Raw genomic sequence first — 6,361 nt, forward strand, 5'->3', positions numbered from 1 at the left:
GTAAGAGAGAAGTCTCTCTCACACACACACACACACACACAGCAGAGTGTGTATCTATGCAAAGTGTTCTGTGTCGATACACACTCACATTTCCTGGGTCCTGGTTTGGTCCTGTTCCCTCCTCCATGGTCCACACTGTAAGAACAGCAGAACAGAATTCTGAATTTTAACCATCCTTTATTTCCACTCTCAACACACCAATGACGTCACATATATAAAAACAAAGGCACAATAAAACACAAAACCACGATCATATGAAAAAAACACAAATCTGTCAGAAAGGAAACTTATTCCATTCACTCACCCTGTTCCATGTGCAAAAACAGCTCCCCTCCCTCCACTGAACATAAAACACCCTTATAACACACACACTCTGAAACACACTCAGGTTCTCCATTGCTTTGTAATACTGAAACTCCACCATCACTGTGTCCCTGATCAAACCCCTAACTACAACAACCACATCTTATTTACTGCAGTGATCCCGTGCACACCTCCACAGGAATCCCCACTCTCTGATAACCTGGTTTGTACAGTGCCTCCATGCCCCCCCACTCCTTGTGTGTTGGAGGTGCACTAGGAACCTCTTACTAGCATGTGAGTGTGTCCAGTTTAGCAGCAGACAGCGCTCTCACTCCTGAGTCTCCTGGGTGATTGTGTCTCAGGTCCAGCTCTCTCAGGTGTGTGTGTGTGTGTGTGTGTGTGTGTGTGTGTGTGTGAGGTGCATTGTGGAAACTCTCTGTACTTACAGCAGAGTGAGTGTGTCCAGTTTAGCAGCAGACGGCGCTCTCACTCCTGAGTCTCCTGGTGATTGTGTCTCAGGTCCAGCTCTCTCAGGTGTGTGTGTGTGTGTGTGAGGTGCACTATGGAAACTCTCTTACTTACAGCAGTGTGAGTGTGTCCAGTTTAGCAGCAGACGGCGCTCTCACTCCTGAGTCTCCTGGGTGATTGTTCTCAGGTCCAGCTCTCTCAGGTGTGTGTTGTGTGTGTGGTGTGTGTGTGTGTGTGTGTGAGGTGTATGGGAAACTCTCTTTACTTACAGCAGTGTGAGTGTGTCCAGTTTAGCAGCAGACAGCGCTCTCACTCCTGAGTCTCCTGGGTGATTGTATCTCAGGTCCAGCTCTCTCAGGTGTGAGGGGTTTGAACACAGAGCTGAAGCCAGAGAATTACAGCCTCTCTGTGTGACTCTACAGCCTGACAGCCTGCAGAGAGGACACACACACCTTACATGCATTAATATAAACGAACAGGGCTGTGTGTGTGTCAAACACATAGCTGTGTGTTATATACCTTACACACATTAATATAAACGAATAGGGCTGTGTGTATCAAACACATAGCAGTGTGTTACACACCTTACAGCACATTAATATAAACTAACAGGGCTGTGTGTGTCAAACGCATAGCAGTGTGCTACTTTACAGCACATTAATATAAACTAACAGGGCTGTGTGTATCAAAACACATATCAGTGTGTTATACACCTGTGGTGTGGGGATGGCTGGTTTAAGCAGCCACACCTGCCCTGGGTCAAGCTAATTAGACCTGGCCAATTGGATAATTGGTTAAGAATGAGATAATTGGCCAGGCTAATTGGACCCGGGAACAGGAGTGGCTGCACCTGTGCGTAGTGAGGTAATCAGTGTGCACAGGTTAAATCTGCCATCCCCACTCACAGAAGGGAGCCTCTGTCATGACAGTTTTATATCTGCTCCTTGGCGGTAACATCTTGCCAACCTCGTAAATAAATGTGGACGGTTTGAACATCATCTCCCTGTGTCTCTGTGCTGGAGGGCCCCTAAGAAAGCCACTTCGGTGGCCTGTGGCAGGCGTGTTTGCCACAGTGGCGCCCAACGTGGGGCTGCTCCGGCACAGGGAAGAGGCACAGGAGGGCCAGCCTGGAGGCACACTGGAGGAGGTGCAACTGAGGTGTTCCTGACATGGCTTCAGACAGATCCTCCAGGCCAAAGACAGGGAGCGGGAGATGATCAGGGAGGGGAAGGAAGTGATCCTCAGCTGGGACGCTGGGGAGCTGGACCTGGCCGGGAAGGCAGGTTAGCTACGGGCGGTGCACGAGAGGTGGTCGCGCCGTGAGCTGGACTTGGCCGGGAAGGCGGGTCAGCTACGGGCGGCGCACGAGCGGTGGCCGCGCCGTTTTGCTTCCTTTTTTGTCCCTTTTGTTGTTTTAGTTTGTTGTTTTGGCCTGGTTGGTTTGCCCGGAGCCCATGAGGGGGTAAGCCTGCAGCAGCCTACCAGCAGAGCCGACTGGCGGCCACCACAGCCACGAGGGTTCCTGGTCCCCAGCGCCACAAGGAAGCCAGCCCACCAGCCCACCAACCCAGCCACCCCACCACAGCCCCTGGAACAGCCCAAGCCGGTGACACCCCCACCAGCCAGCCGAGCAGCCCAGGACTCCCCGCGCTCCGAGAGGGAGGAGGGGGGAGGGCTGCCTCATCGTCCGGGGGAGGGTCGCGACATGTACTGGACTGTTCCGGGGCCACCTGCCCCTGAAAAGATGTGTTAGGGGAGTGTTAAGAATGCTTGGATTTTTTTTTTTTTTTGCTTGGTTGGAGTGCTGGGGGGGAGTAGGCTTCGGCCAGAGATTCTCCCTGGCCTCAGTTTGGCGTTGGGGGTATGTGGTGTGGGGATGGCTGGTTTAAGCAGCCACACCTGCCCTGGGTCAAGCTAATTAGACCTGGCCAATTGGATAATTGGTTAAGAATGAGATAATTGGCCAGGCTAATTGACCGAGCAGGAGTGGCTGCACCTGTGCGTAGTGAGGTAATCAGTGTGCACAGTTAAATCTCCATCCCCACTCACACAGAGGCCTCTCTGTCATGACAGGTTTTACATCTGTCATTTGGCTGTACCATCTTGCCAAACCTCGTCAATAAATTGGACTGTTGGAACATACTCCCATGTCTCTGTGCTGGAGGGCCTAGGAAAGCCACTTCGGTGGCCTGTGGCAGGCGTGTTTGCCACAACACCTTACACACATTAATAAAACTAACAGGGCTGTGTTAAACACATAGCAGTGTGTTACACACCTACACATATAAAATACAGGCTTGTGTTACACACGTTACACTAACATTAATAAACTAACAGGCTATTGTGTAAACACATAGCAGTGTGTATACACTAAACAACTGTGTTAACACTAGCATTCAATATAAATAACAGGGCTTGTGTGTGAAACACATAGCAGTGTGTTACACACACGTTACACAGCATTAATATAAAATAACAGGGCTATGTGTGTCAAAACATAGCAGTGTGTTACACACCTTACACATTAATATAATAACAGGGCTGTGTGTGTCAGAACGCATAGCAGTGTGTTACACACACTAATATAAACTAACAGGCTGGTGTGTCAAACGCATAGCAGTGTGTTACACACCTACACAAATTATATAAACTAACAGGGCTGTGTTGTCAAACACATAGCAGTGTGTTACACACCTTCTACAGCTCAATATAAAATAACAGGGCTCTTGAATTAATCATGACTATTTAAGAAAATGACCAGTTAAACTAAATTTGAACAGATTCAATTAATTTTCATAATTTTGAATAATGTATGAATAGAACGATTTGACGCTTCTCAAAAATATGTTTTTTCCAACTCATGTCAGATTTAAAATGGGTTTCTACCAAGAGGAAGAACAGGAAAATGTTGCTTTATTTCAGTGAAGAAAAATAACTCTCTTGTCTATTTTAACATTAAAAACATTAGTAATATTAGTGCTATATTTAGTCATTATTAACATTAGTGCTGTATTTTGTCACTTGGAACCCTTTTTGATTGAGGGTTTGTGTTTGTACTCACCCCAGTCTCTGCAGTTTACAATGTGGGTCCTCCAGTCCAGCAGAGAGCGCTCTCACTCCTGAATCCTGCAGCTCATTGTCTCTGAGCTCCAGATCTCTCAGCTCTGAGTGAAGAGAGCGCAGGACTGAGGCCAGAACATCACAGCAGCCATCTGTGAGATTACACCAACCCAGCCTGTGAAGAGACCACACACACACACACACACACACACACACAAACATGCACATGTACACACACACACACACACACACACCACACAGACACACACACACACACAGACACACACACATACAACCACACACACACAATTGAAATTCACTGCTAATTGTCACACTGTGCACCTTGGCAGCAGATAAATGTGGAATTTCCTATTTGTACAGTACGTGCATTCCTGGGATGTACACAGTACACACAAAAACAGGAAGAGTTTATATTAATTATGTTCATAAAGTATTCTGACTAATCCACAAAAAAAAGGTCATCACTTGGCTCAATTAACAAAAAATAACTAAAAATAAGGAGCCAATTCAACTCAAGGTTGGAGGCTTCCTGCAAGGATTTCATTAACAAAACTGTTCCATGTTGCGATGATATCACATGGCAAACAACATGATTGCAAACATATTTCATTTGCTAACACAAGAAACTGCAGTAGTATGATCACTATGGTGTACTTTACCTCACCTTCAGTCTACAAACATCTTTATATTTTAAAAACATTCAATCTTCATCTAATAATGTAACCAAGGCGGCAAATGAAATACACTGCAGCGCCATCTGCTGGCTGCAGAGAAACACCACAACTGATTATTGCCATTGACTGGTACTACAGGTATATGGAGGACCAAAAATGTAAAAATAATAAATAAATAAATGACTCAATAAATGAATTAATGTATAAATAAATAAATACAAAAGCAAGAAAATGTAAAAATTAATGAATGTACAAATAAATTAATAGACAAAATCTGACAAATGGGTATTTGCATTTATTTCCATATTTATTTCTTGATTCATTCATTTCTGTGGATGTTCATTTCCATATTTATTTATTGCTTGATTCATTTATTTCTGTATATACTTATATCCTTATTTATGTTTTGATTAATTTATGCCTGTATATATATATTGTGGCATGGATCGGGGCATGCCCCCACAGTGCTCCTCCCAACCTTATAGGCATCAGCTAAAACCTGCCACCAGGCCAGCTCTTCAGGACCCAGGACAGCGCCCCACTATGAAGCCCAGCCACAGGACCCTGGAGAGCGGCAAACTGGACATTCCTCAACTCCCTCCTTTGCAGTCAACACACCTGCAATCAATGAGGCAACACAGCTGCTGCCACTCCAGGGAGATGGCTGGGAGCTTAAAAGGAGGCCTTTTGTCTCCCTTGAGGAGAGGGGGTTTTGGGCTGCAGGAGAGCTGTTGAAAACTGTTGATAACTTTTCCCCTACTTTGCAGAATCCGGTGGAGACGCAGGACCACATCCCTCTTCCTGCTTTGAAGAGGGATCCCCTCAGCGGTCTCCCGGACACCGTTACTCCTAATTTTGGTTGCTTTACTTTAAGTTAATTCTGACAAGAGACTTTAGTTGTCGAGTTTGCTTTGGTTTTTTTGTATATAATTTTTGGTAAATAAAAGGCCCTGTTGGGCTATTTTTCCCCAAACCTCCGGTCTGTGTATTTCTGTGCCGCCCCGCCTGCACCGTCACGCCCAGTGCAGTGCCACAATATATTTCTGTATTTTTTTAATCCATATGTTAATTAGGGGGCTGTCAATGAAAATGTCATAGTGTCACAATATTTCCATTGGTTGATCGATACCAGAGTACGTAGATTCACTGTACATGCCTTGCTTCAACACCGGTTGCTTTTTACCACATTTACATTAGTAGGGCAGAGCAGGGCAAAACGTAACACAGATTTTATTTTTTTGGTTAGGTGGTGCAGCTTGAGTGACGTATTTTAGGATAAACACTCAGAATGACCCTTGCTTTCTCTCCAACGAAAGGTAAGGGATTTTGATAAACATTTTGGGAGATAAAAGTTTGTTTTGGTGATATGTAAACAAATTATGTACCAGAAGTATTTTTGGGTGCTGTAATGTGTGTGCATATCAAAGGATCCAAATGTATGTAATCGTAAACAGTCTTTTCGTGACTAACACATTGCATATTTTTGATAGAGCAATCAGCTCCACCTGCAGGATTAAGACATGCACGCAGACTCACAGAGCAAGGGAACATAACAGGACTGAAAAGGGAAGACATTCAACGGGAACTGCAGAATAATGCTGGGATAACTTCAGAAGGAAGAAGGAACATAGAGTTATGATAAACTTACTTTGAGCTAAGAACTGTGGCATACACAGTACGGCTGCACTCAATTCTGTACAAGCTACCTCTGACGTCTTAATGGTTGGATTCCTGTTTAAGCCGGCTCCACCTAGTGCATACCGACTACACTACAATGTACAGTATCAATGTTTTCCATTTGGCAATAGGCTATGAAACATTTAAATGTAATCAAT

At 45.0% G+C, this 6,361-nt stretch overlaps 1 long non-coding RNA gene across 1 annotated transcript; it reads right to left on the bottom strand.

Annotated features, from left to right (window-relative positions):
- Window positions 1-6: 6 nt before the first annotated feature.
- On the bottom strand, window positions 7-6,143 carry LOC135246268 (uncharacterized). The gene is made up of 3 exons (XR_010327585.1): window positions 3,833-6,143; window positions 1,041-1,202; window positions 7-135 (listed from the first exon to the last, which is right to left on the bottom strand). It is a non-coding gene; the product is annotated as an uncharacterized LOC135246268 (long non-coding RNA).
- Between the last annotated feature and the right edge of the window lie 218 nt (window positions 6,144-6,361).

Source organism: Anguilla rostrata, unplaced genomic scaffold (assembly GCF_018555375.3).
Source record: "Anguilla rostrata isolate EN2019 unplaced genomic scaffold, ASM1855537v3 scaf0110, whole genome shotgun sequence".
NCBI classification, from domain to species: domain Eukaryota; kingdom Metazoa; phylum Chordata; class Actinopteri; order Anguilliformes; family Anguillidae; genus Anguilla; species Anguilla rostrata.